Source organism: Equus asinus, chromosome 8 (assembly GCF_041296235.1).
Source record: "Equus asinus isolate D_3611 breed Donkey chromosome 8, EquAss-T2T_v2, whole genome shotgun sequence".
NCBI classification, from domain to species: Eukaryota; Metazoa; Chordata; class Mammalia; order Perissodactyla; family Equidae; genus Equus; species Equus asinus.
In genome coordinates, this window is record NC_091797.1 from 37608790 (window position 1) to 37621644 (window position 12855).

The following is a 12855-nucleotide window of genomic DNA, read 5'->3' on the forward strand; positions in this document are numbered from 1 at the left end:
AATTTTCCATTTCTTCCAATGGAATTGAGAGGGTTGAAGGCAAATTTCATGATTTCTCACATTTAAAATCTCCTAAGTAGCCACTGAAAACATTCTTCTGTTTATTCATTTTTACAAGCATTTATCTCTCTATCCACCAACTCATTTACTCTTTTTGAAAATGATTCAAATATTTCCTTATGCCAGGTATTGTAATAAGCACTGACATGCAATTAAGGATGACACAATGTCTTAGCTAACCTTCAAGAAGGCCCTCTATGATTCTTACCTTCTGGTGACCACACTCCTGTGCAGTTCCCTTATACTTGAATCAGCCACCAAGATGTATATGAGGAAGAAATGAAGCCTCCTACCCATGTGTGAATGAGGCATCTTGGAAGCAGATCCTCCAGACACAGTAAACCGTCAGAGAACTGCATGTCCTGTAGACACACTGGGCTCAAATTCATGAGACATCTGGGGCCAGAACCACTGAGTCAAGCCACTCCAGAGCTCCTGACCCACAGAATCGTTGAAATAATAAATATTTATTTTTTTAACCCACTGAATTTTGGGGTACTACTCAGCAATAGATAACTAATAGTAACAGCAATCCTTTATTTTACGTTTCTCTTAGGGAAACAACTGTTGTTTACTAAAAAAAAAAAAGATAATTTTTTTTATTGTTGCTTTCATTCCAGACTGTTATTAGAAACCACATTCCTTGAAAATCAAATAGCAATGCTAAACTAAGATGTGTGTCTCTCCTCTCACATATCTTTTTTTATCCTGAAAAAAGTCTGAAGTGTTTAGGTAGACTGCCTAGTATGTCTTATTCACCAGAGGGTCATGGACCTACCATTAAAACAATGGAAAAATCATAACTATTTTAGACCACTCATGATTTATGCAAACCGTCTGGGACCATCATCTCCACTACCTGACTACAACTTAGGTTTTCTTAAAAAGCTAAGAGGATGAGAAATGCTGTGTAGTCTTGTCAAGCTGACTTCTCTGGCCTCATCTCCATCTTGCTCCTCCTCTCAACTCCAATCGTTCTAAGCCACATGCACTTCCTGCCTGTACACATTCTGTGTCCTCAGCTCTCTCCAAATCTCTACTTGGCATTCCTATCCATTCTTCCAGGTTTGCTCACCGGTCAGCTTACCTGGGGGCTTCCCTGAACTAGGCAGGGATAAAATCTCACTTTGCAGCCTTTGATGAGAAAGGGGTGTGAATATCCAGAGGACCACTCCCTCTGAAAATAAAGTACCACGGAAGCAGAGGTTTAGCCTCAATCTTAGAGTTAACGCGTTTCTAACTTGCCTGGCTCTTCATTCCAAAGAATCAGAGGAGGATCTGAGGATTCGTATTCTCTGGATTTGATTTGTATTCTTTGAGTAAAATGAGGATCAGAAAGCCGCAGCATCTCTACCCTTTAGTCCTCCCAGTTGCTAAGGGTGGAAGGAATTTATTTTTGTAGCAGAAATTCCTCGTTAGCTCCTTGATTTCTACGAAAAGGTGCATAGAGGCTTCTGGAGTCCAGGAATGGGTTGCAGAAATGGGGAGGAGGATTGGAGGTAGTTTGTTAAGTTCCACAGATAAAGACAGTTATCGGCAAAGCGTTTTTTATCTCTCCTGTAAGAATCTTTCCTTTGTTCCGTATGTATTTCGAAAAAAGAGAAAAGCAGTAAGAAAAGGAGAGCCTGGGGAATGTGTCCTACTGAGATTTCTGAGCCCAGTCTGTTCTCATCAGTTACCGAATGTCTGCAAGATACAGGTTAATCAGAATTTCTTGTTAATAGATTCCTGTAAAATAGATGGAAATTTTCATGCTCGCTTGCAAAAACCCAAAATAGGTTTGTTAAAAAAAAAAAAAAGTTGTGGAGTAAATTTCTGTTTTATTTCATGAAGATAGTTTAGAAAACCACAATTTACGTGGTGGGGATGTAGCTCAGTGGTAGAGCGCATGCTTAGCATGCATGAGGTCCCGGGTTCGATCCCCAGCATCTCCATCCTTTTTGTTCTCTTGTTCGGGAAACATCTACTTTACGGTCGCCAGCCCATTCTTATAGAATCTGAAAATTAATCATCTTGCCTCCCGGTATTTATAATTTGCTCCGGTTATGCTCGTAACCCTTCCTTTTAAAAATTTTATTTCTCTCCTTCCTCAGCAGGTTTTACATATGCTCTTCCACAGAACAAAATCAACAGTGAATTTTGGTCCCTGTTCCATGAAAAAAAATTATTGACATTTATCCGTGTAAACTCTAAATTAGAAGATTTGCGAAAGAATTAGTATTTTCACTTAGTTTTGGTGCTGGAGTTTGGGGTGGGGGATGGGACAGTAGACTGAGCTCCTGTCTCAGGTTTCACATTTTGAGGCTTAGTAAGAAAAAGATGGATTTCGCCGGAAGCTCTTTAGAAAGAATATACACTCTTACAAAGCCAAGGCTATTAAAATATTGGGTAAATGTGGCTTATCAAAACGTGACAGTTCTCTCAGAAATCGGACACAAAGGAGTGAAATAGAAGCATCTCCACACAGACATGTTTTTCCCTCAGTGCATTTTGCCAGTGAGTTCACGGCGGTCACGTCGCTGTGGATCTGATCCCTTCTGTACTGATCTCTTTTGTGATCTCTAAATTTGCCTCACTGATTCAAAAATTACTACTTCAATTCTTTCTCTGAAAAAAAAAATCCACTTCTCTTTCTAAACCTAGCCTTTTTATATCATTCCTATCATTTTTATATCATATAATGATATATATCATATATCAGTGGGTAGGGACTTTCTTTGGCTAGCTCCTTTGTGTGTTTTGTTGAAGATCCATTTCCTTTTGGAAGGCAGCAATTCTTGTATCCTGATCCTTTTGTCTCAACTTCCAATTTGTGACACCCCATCACATTAGCACGTGAAGGAAATTTAGAAAACAGTTTTCTGAGGTCTGGGTTTCTTTCTCAGCCAGGCCTCTGTCAGCTCAGAGTCTGGGCAGCCCCTGCCTGGCTATGGTTTAAGTCAAGAGCTCACGGATATGACCAGGGAAAAGAAACAAATTCTTACAGGGATAGGAGCCCAGTGTTAAAAAATGATAATGGCTACCACCCTTTATGTTAACCTCTTTAGAGTTTTGATCTGTCAGCCGTGAGTGGATCCAGTGCTTGTGCCACTTGACTCTTTAAGAAAAAATACAAAATTAAGGCACCGGTCTTAGAATGGGCCTGTGAAAGTGTGGTGCCCTGAGCTTAGACTCTATCAGCTGCTATTAGCTTAAGGCTAAATCATCCTTGCTGTCATATAGTGAGCAACTGGTCTTGTCAATGTTTATTACAGGCCTACAGTAGTGTAACTCTGATGTAGCTTTAAAAATATTAGAACACTTTAAACTAAATTTAAAATAGTAGCCATAGACTCTACCAACTGAGCAGTCAATAAGGAAATAGTTTGCAGACTCTTTCCTTGCTTATTCCTCACATTTTCAATGTGCCATATTACTCACAGTCACGGCTAGTGGTTGTGAAATACCAAGAGTTCTACCTAGTAACCGGTTTTTTGTTTTTGTTTTTTTTGGTGAGGAAGATTGGCTCTGAGCTAATATGTGTTGCCAATCTGCTTTTTGCTTGAGGAAGATGGTCGCCGAGCTAACGTCTGTGCCAATCTTCCTCTATTTTGTATGTGGGACACGCCGCAGCGTGGCTTGATGAATGGTCTGTAGGTTCACACCCGGGATCCAGGCCTATCAACTCCAGGCTGCCAAAGCGGAGCGTGCCAACTTACTACGCCATCAGCTGGCCCCCCTAGAACCAATTTTGAGTTGTAATTATTCCTCGCTCCACTTTCATTCTCCACCTTGCCTTCTTTTGTTATCACTTCATGTCATCAGACTATGATCAACTTGGTCAAAGATTGTTTTTAAGATTTCTCTATTCCAAATCACATGAAGATTCTCCTTTAATTTAACCAATAAACAGTTTTAGGTACAGTTCCAGAACAGTGTCCTAACTAAATTATTTCATCTGGTAGGTAAATCATGTGCTGGGTGATGGGAGGGATGAGGAAAGACAGAAATCAGTACAATTCCCCGGGGCCCCCAAATTTCCTTGAGGCTAAAGCAGTGGTTCTCCAATGTGGCCAAACATTGTCCTCACCTAGAGAGCTCTTAAGTTTCCTAATGCCGATCTCACTCTGAGAGATTCTAGTTTAATTTATCTGGAGTGTGGGATGGACACTGGCATTTTTTTAAAGCTTCCTAGGTGATTTGAATATGAGGTTGTGGGGACCTGGAATTGGCCACCCCAAGATATGTCTCTTTGGCATCAGGATTATTTGAGGCTGATTGCTTTTGATAAACTGGGACAGGGAAGGAGGCTCTGAGGAATGGAACTTGCCCTTTGTTAGGACACGTTTACGTTTGTAAGGTAAATCTCTCTCTGTAAAGTTGCCTCCCTCTCTGTACCAGGAAGAAGAAAGCAGATGACCTTCTCTCTAAAAACTCTTAATCAATACCAAAGGCAAGGACTTAAATCTGCATTTTATTGTGCTAGTCTGGTAACCTCTTGTAACTGACTTCCCTCCCCCTCCCAATGTTGGCATTTCTTAAGGATTAAGCATCTTTCCTTAGGCTAGGAACTGATTGCTGCGCTCACCTGTGACCACCCAGCTCCAGACAACAGACTTGCCTCCTGCTACACCCACCGAGATAGCAGACCATTACCTGCTGTGTCCATCAAGCAATGTGCCGACAGGGCAATCTTGTGACTATTGTGGGAGGGACATTTCAATTACATGTGAAACACCCTGTTTGAGGGTATATAACCACCTTGTGCACCCCACTTCTTGGGTGCCCTTTCTTCCTTGGGGAAAAAAGGCCCCGGGCCATGGTTCCTCATAAAGCTTTGTTTAATTTTCTCTTGCTATTCTGTCTCATGTGAATTTAATTCGTTCTCCAGCCAGACAAACCCCTATTTGGGAAGAGGAAATGTCTTCCTCCCCTACAAGGTCAAGGTTGAGAATCACTGGCTTAGACAGTCTCTATTTAAGTTATCTCTAAATATCCACAAAAGGTAGGAGGGGGCATAAGAGAGCTATGTGTGCAGGTTTAGTCCTTTCTCAGTTAGGCTAAGCTTATCTAGAGGCACCACTGGCCACTCAGATAGTCATAGATGCATGAGCAGTCCCAGGACTGACCACGTCAAGAGCAGATGGAGGTGACCAATTGTATGTAAATTAATTTCTCTACATACAGTTCTGTTAAGTAGAGAGAAGCTTCTCTCTCTCTCTTGTTTTTGTACCACAGTTGTTCAAGGACTGTGAAGTGAGAACTGACACTCTCTGAGACCCCTGGTTTGCAGAGCTGGTCACTAGGAAGAAAGTGGGTCACTGAATAACTCAGGGCCTTCTGGGACAGAAGGGGTATACTCTAAACCCTGCTCCACCCAGTTTAGCTTTGGGGATATGTGTCAGTGGTCTGAGAGGCTCTGACCTAGACCTAAAGCAGGGACAGACAGTAAGTTTCCTGAAATAAAATTATCTCACGGAAACGGGGAGTTGGTATTGATAACTTGGGGCTAAGGCTTCATAAGGGAATGCTTGTTTTAATTTATCATATGACTCTGGGTCCCTGATAAGAATATAATAATGTTTTCAACAACATTTCAAGAGAGGACTATTTTAACTAGGTAAAACTAGATCTCTTTTTCTGTAAGTTTTTTGCTCAAAGAATATTAACAGGAGCAAAGATAGAAAGAAAAAGAGCTATTTTCTAAGAACATAGAAAGGAGCAGAGACCTGAAAGCTGGAGAAAATTCTTCTATTTGCTGATCTTTATTCTTTAGCACTAAAGAGAAAGGCTAAAACTTCTGTTTACCAGAATGAAACTCCTCTGAGCATACCCTGAGTTTGACTTCAGTTAGTAGTTTCTACAAAGTCTTGTGGCTAAAGAAAATCAGATGTGAACCAAGGTCATTTAGTAAAGAATACACTTAATTCTTTTTATTTCAAGGAGAAGTGAGATACAGCAGATCTACACTGTAGCATAGGGCAATCCTTGTGCAGTTTAATCTTAAATTGTGACCAATAACCTCTTGATAATTTGAAATAAAATATGTCCTGATATGTAGATGGAAAAGAAAGCTCATCTCTTTGCTTTTTTGTCTGTATTGGGCCTTCACACACAAATAGAGGACAGACTGGATGGGAAAAAAGCCAATTAGAGCACTTCTCCTCACAAAGACATTTATAACCAGAGTACATTCTAGGCAACAAGACCTCAGAAAAGCGTGGCAAATCGGGGGGAGTTTAAACATTCAAGGAAAGAAATCCAACAATGCTTGGCAGGAATCTCTGAAACATGAAATAAGTTATTATCTGTGGTCACCTGGAATGAAAAGTCCACTGAAAGGAAGACGTTGGGGACTTTGCTGCTCTGCCCTACAATGATATGAAGGTATATGAGAAGAATGGTGCGTGGGTAGGAGGATAGTTACATCTTATGCATTGAATATGTTAAAGGCCTTGAGCCAGCCCTGATGGTCTAGTAGTTAAAGATCGGGGCGCTCTGCTTCAGCAGCCCAGGTTCAGTTCCTGGGCACAGAACCACACCACTGTCTGTCAATATCCATGCTGTGGCAGCAGCTCACATAGAAAAACTAGAAGGACTTACAACTAGAATATACAACAACATACAACTACGTACTGGGACTTTAGGGGGGGAAAAAAAAGAGAAGATTGGCAACGGATGTTAGCTCAGAGCAAACCTTTCCCAGCAAAAAAAAACAGGCCTTAAATATCTCAATTGTCTGCTTAAGGCACAAATGGAAGCCTGAGGCTTTCAGTGACCACAATAAAAGACTATTTGTTTTCTTTAAGGGGATATGAGATAGTTGACTATCATGTCTAGCTTCAAGCTGTGGGTAGCTGAATTATTAAATCAGTGAAATTTAGAACTTCTCCAGGTCTTGGATGTGAAATTTAGGGGACTGGTGGGGGAAGAGTGACACTGAGAATTGCAATAGGATTTAGAGGTCTAGGAATTTCCTTGAACCCTCTGTTCTTGCTGGTCTTCTCTTGATAGTTGTAGCAGATGCTCTTCTCTTATCAATTTAATGTCTTCCTACCCTGAGTATTAGTCAAGTTTCTCCAAAGAAACAGAACCAACAGGGCATATGATGTGTAGAAAGAGAGAGACAGATAGACAGACAGAGACAGAAAGAGAGAGAGAGTGAGAAATTTATTTTAAGGAATTAACTCACACAATAGTGGGAGCTGGCAAGTCTGAAATCTGCAGAGCAGACTGACAGGCTGAAAACTCTGGCAAGCGTTGATGTTGCAGTCTTGGGTCCAAAGACAATCTGGAAGCAGAACTTCCTTCTCCTTGGCGGAACTCAGTCTTTTCTCTTGAGGCCTTCAAGTGAGTGGATGAAGTCCACCCACATCATGGAGAGTCATCTGCTTTACTTAAAGTCTACTGATTTAAATGTTAATCACACCTAAAAAATACCTTCATAGAAACAACTAGGTGGGTTTTTGACCAAACAACTGGGCAGGCTAGCCTAGCCAAGTTGATACATAAAATTAAACTGTTACAACCTGTTTTTAGATACTGCAATTCTCTTGTGTAAAATTTTATCTTCCAAAAGATGGTTAATTCTCTCAGAGAAACAATGATCCCTGCATTTGTGAAGAAATAAGAATCACTTTAAGGAGGAATAGAACCCTTTCAAAATGTATTCCTGGTTCTACAAGATCATTCTTTAAGAAAAAATTTACCTGTGGTAAAGGCTAAGATATACACATAGGGACAAAAAATAATCACTTTTTGTGATTTGATGATTCAAAAGAAGTGTAAATAACTTTAAAAACAATAGAATTTTTATTTATGGTTAAATATGGTTCTGGGATTTGCTTTCAAATACTCCAGAAAAAAAAGAGTAAAGACAGATGGAAACAAAAATAGCATTATCTTGATAATTGTTCAAGATGATGATGGGCAAATGCAGTTCAGTATATGATTCTCTTCTTTTTTTGTTCGAAAAACTGCTTAAAAAGAAACAAAGAGATTCAACAAACTACTATTATAAATGATAAGAGAATTCAGAAAAGTGGACGAGTAATTAATATTCAGAAATTTATTGTCTTCATATTTGTAAAACATTACAATATATATTTGAAGGAAAGAACCCATTGTTTCAGCTAGGAAAGCCATTTAGCCAAAAGTAAAGAAAATCAAACTAACAGTGGTTTATTTTTCTTATGTGGGACACAGCCTAAAAATAGGTGGCTGCAAATAAATGTGACTATAAAAAAAAATTCAAAATGTCAAAAAGATCATTAAAAGTGAAGATATTGATGTAAACTGGAAAAATGTTTGTTACTAACACTGGTTCATCAGCTTAATGACATCGGTATCTCTTAGAAGGACTTTCTGTCCTAACCACAAGATGGACACCGGGCCTCCAGGAATCATATCAGCATCCAAGGTAGGAAGGAATGGGGGAGGAGTTGATGCCGATCACCTAAGCATTGTCTTTATCAGGAAAGGAAAAGCTCTCCCCCAAGTCTCCCCGTAGACTTCTATTTACATTTTTGGGGCCAGAACTAGGCACATGGCCACCCCTTGATCTAAGGGAGGCTGGAGGAACGGATATCTCATGTTTTGAGTGTGAGGTGATCAAAGGAGAATGGGGTTGGATATGGAGGTTGGAATAGCCGCTTTACAGTTTCTACTCATTTAAAATAGCAACAAAAGGATTAACTTTCTAGTAGTGAACAAAGTAACAAATGTGCTAGATGCACAAAAAGAGCAATATTTCTGTTTTTTGATTATTCACTAATAAAAGTTAAAATTGAAAATAAACTGAGAAGACAGGGAAAATTTACCCTGGGGGAGCTAACTTGCTCAGATAGAACTTCCTGTGCTTAATTCTTAAAGGGCGCTATTTTTTTTTCCCTCAAAGTTTCCTTTTAGGGTAAATTTTAAGTTATTTGGAATGGTTGTTTCAGAAGGTGAGAAAAATTTAGATCGCTAGGCCAAGTCATTGTCTTTATTTTTTTCCCTTTACTTGTGTTATCTTTCTGGTACGTTTGCCATGAAACGTTGGAAGGCAGCATTTACTTACATCTCTTTGTTACAGGGAAAGCTCAATTCCACGTGTTCTAGGTAAAGCTACAGTATCATTACCCACAGATACATTTTGTTTTGTCAACTAACATTTTAGCTACTTAATGGGAAAGACTATTTCTGTGCCCTTTGTTATTTTGTTCAGGAATTAAATCACAGCTTTGAGAGTATAGAGTTTCTGGCAACATTTGCTTAAGGGAAGAGGCTCTACCACGCGTAAAGCAAATAGGCTAATACTTGGGGCTTCGCAAGTGCGCTAGCCTCTGGTTTTACTTCTCTTGTTATTTTTCTAACGTGATAATGTGAAAGTTTATGCAAATACATTTTATTTTATTTAAATTAAAGTTGATTATGAAATATTTAAGCATAAACACAGAGAATAGAATAATAGCCATTATGTACCCATTATACAGATTTTCCTTTTTCTAAGAAAATAATTTGGAAGTATAGTTGAAGCATGGCTCTTCACTCTCCATTCCGCTTCCTCTCTCCACAAAAGTAACCACCATCCTGAAGTCCATGTGGATCCTTCCAGTCTCCATTTTTTTTTTACTATACATATGTATATCTATAAAAATTTTACAGCATTCGCCTGTCATACTGTACATATTTATTACAATGTCCTTTTTATTCATCATTATGTGCTTAATGCAAATTCCTTATGACAGAAGGAGATATATCTCATCTACTTTAAGTATTATGTAGTTAATCTATTGGAGAACATACAGTTTTATTTTGTTGCTTTACAAAGAATGCTGCAGAGAACATCATTGTACATGTCTTCTTGGATAAACTTGCAAAGAGTTGCTAGGTCATACCTCTAGGGGTGGAATTGCTGAATCATAAAGTAAGGATATCTTCTGCTTTTCTGGATATTGCCAAACTGCTCTCCATACTGTTTGTACAAATTTATATTCTTAGCAACAATCTATGGTAATACCCATCTCCCACCATCTATCAACGCTTGGCATTATTGAGCTTTAAAATTTTTGACAATAGAGGAAGATAAAAGCAGTCTTCAAATTTGCATTCCTCAGATCACCAGTGAAGTTTTGCATATTTCATATATTTATTGGATTTTTATGTTTTTTCATCTGGGAATGAGTCTTTATATTCTTTGTCCAATTTTTACTGATTACCAAACACTATATTTACATTATGCTTCATTAGTTTACTAAGTGATGATGCCTCTTAGTCTTAAATTGCACTACAGTTTCATCCTGCCCAACCCCCTGAACATTAATATACACTTGACTGATTCCTTGGGTTTTTCATTAGCCACCATGAATATTGTAGTCTCCCCATTGCTGATTCACAGTAGAGGCATCACAGCTACTGATTTGTGATCAATATCCACCTCTCAGGCTCCAGCCTACTTTGTGCTCCTCGCTCACAGTCTTTGCTTTTACTCCCTGTATAATGGTCCCTTACCCTTTCATCCCTATTTGATTTTTCTACCCTCCAGCTTCCATCTAAATCCTGTTGTTAACTTTTCTTTCCCAGGCTAAAGCTATCTTCTTCCCACACATCTGTCAGACACTCCAGTTCTGAGTGGTCCTCATTTATTTCCACTCTCTCTACCTCTGATTGTTTTCAGAAACCTTGGACCTGGATCACTGCTTTGACATATGCTTCTCCTTGTGCTTTTCTTTTCTTTTGGCCTTTGAATTATAATTTTTATTCAGCTTTTTAGTTAGGTTATATGAACCTCTCACACTTACCTCTCAACACCCCTTATTCACTAGTCCTCTTTTTAAATAAATTCATTTCATTTAAGTTCGGGACAAAATTTAGGGGAAAACAGTTCTTCCTCAGAGGATAATGCCTAGGCTGCTGTAACAAAATAACACAAATTCAGTGGCTCAAAAAATAGAAGTCTATTATCTTACAGTTCTAGAGACTAGAAATCCAAGGTCAAGGTGTCAAAGGGTTGTTCCTTCTGAGGATTGTGAAGGAGAACCTGTTCCACACCTCTCACCTAGCTTCTGGTCGTTTGCTTGCAATCTTTGGCATTCCTTGGCTTGTAGATGCATCACTCCGATCTCAACCTTTATGTTCACACATGTGCATGTCTGTCTCTAAATTTCCCCCGTTTACAAGGACACCAGGCATTTTGTACCAGAGAGACCCACTCTACTCCAGGATGACTTCCTTTTAACTAATTACATAAGCAATTACACTTTTTCTAAATAAGGTCACATTCTCAAGTACTGGGGGTTAAGACTTCAACGTATGAATTTTCAGGGGGACAAAATTCAACTAACACCTCCTAGCTAACATTATGTTGAATTACCCTGTTTTCAACAGAGGAAACTCAAATTGGTCGGGGGTCTCATGTGTTCTTTGCAGTTTCAGTTCAGTTACACCTTCCTTTCCTGAGTGCAAGTCTATTTCAGCTCAGTTACACCTTCCTTTCCTGAGTGAAAGTCATCGGGATAGGTTCTACTGATTCCGCCTCTTTCTCCTCTCATGATTATTTTATTTCAGGCACCTTGCAGACCTTCCTACTATCGAGCCTTCCTCAGATTTGCTTCATTCTACCTTAGCAGAGATTCCTATTTTAGTTACGTAATCGAGATTAACTTGAAAGTATAAAAGATGTTGTCAAGTATTACTTGTACATATAAAATACATATTAGGCCTTCTTTTCTAGCAAGAAATCAGATAAATTAAAGAGAAAGGACAAAAAAAGTATTGAGCAGGGCAGTGTATGGAGTACAGAGTATTATGTACTAAACTGTATTACCAGCCCATTAGGGGCTCATCTATCACCTTGTACTTCTTTTATTATGATACTTATAACATTTATTAAAATTTCTTGTTTTATTTCCTGTCATCTGTGGCTATTTTAGTCGGTGATAGAGGCTAGTTGTTCTATAGAAATCATTTCAGCGCCTGACACATAGTGGGTGCTCAATATCACTCTTCTTGGACAGTTGCTTGAATAATACTTCATTGTAAATGCTGTCATCCCAATTATACTTTTTTGACTGAAATTTATACAGTCCTGATCACAAACAATTCAGCTAATTAGAATTCAGAAATGTTATGATTCCTGGGCCATTAAGAATTTGGGGTGCTGTTTTCCAAACTCGGTAAATATACAGTAACTGTAAATGGAGTAGCAGTGTAGTCCTAATCATAGAAGTTTGCTCATATAGATTAAATTAAAAAGTGACTATCCTGATTAGGAAGAAAATAAGTTTATTTACCACAAAAGTGTTCTGAGTGGGGTAGAAAATGGCAATGTCAAAACACTTGACGCAAGAAAGAAAAGAAAAAAGACTTCATGATTCAAGGGCCTTCCCAGGCTCAGAGCTGCTGTCAGCTTTTACATGGTTAAATAAAGAAATCTGAAGTCCTCCCAAATGTATTTTAACCAGACAGCAGAAGCTGCGTAGATGTGCAGTGGCGCCTGATAATTTGGTGAACTCACACCTCTCCCTTTCAGCACAAGCCTTATTCTAATTAAAGGCAGAAACTGAAACCCAGCCATTAACAGTTTGAGAATGGATTCTGATTTTGGGATTGCAGAATCAGTTAATGTTTATTTAGCTTCTACAAGTTGAGGATCCATGAGGAAAATACTAAAGAACGTCCTCTTGAAAACCTCTTGAAAACCTCTTGAAAAACCAAAGTGGAGAAGGCAGAATAGAGAATGAGGAATTTCCCCGTGCGGTGATGCCTCCCCAATGCTTCAGAGTCTGGTTTCCATCTGTGCATCTTCCTGAGAACTGCAGGAACAGAGGTCATTTC

General features: G+C 39.0%; 1 non-coding gene across 1 annotated transcript; it reads left to right on the plus strand.

Moving 5' to 3' along the window:
- The first annotated feature begins 1922 nt into the window (after positions 1–1922).
- TRNAA-AGC (transfer RNA alanine (anticodon AGC)) lies at positions 1923–1994 on the plus strand. The gene has a single exon. It is a non-coding gene; the product is annotated as a tRNA-Ala (tRNA).
- The last annotated feature ends 10861 nt before the right edge of the window (positions 1995–12855 follow it).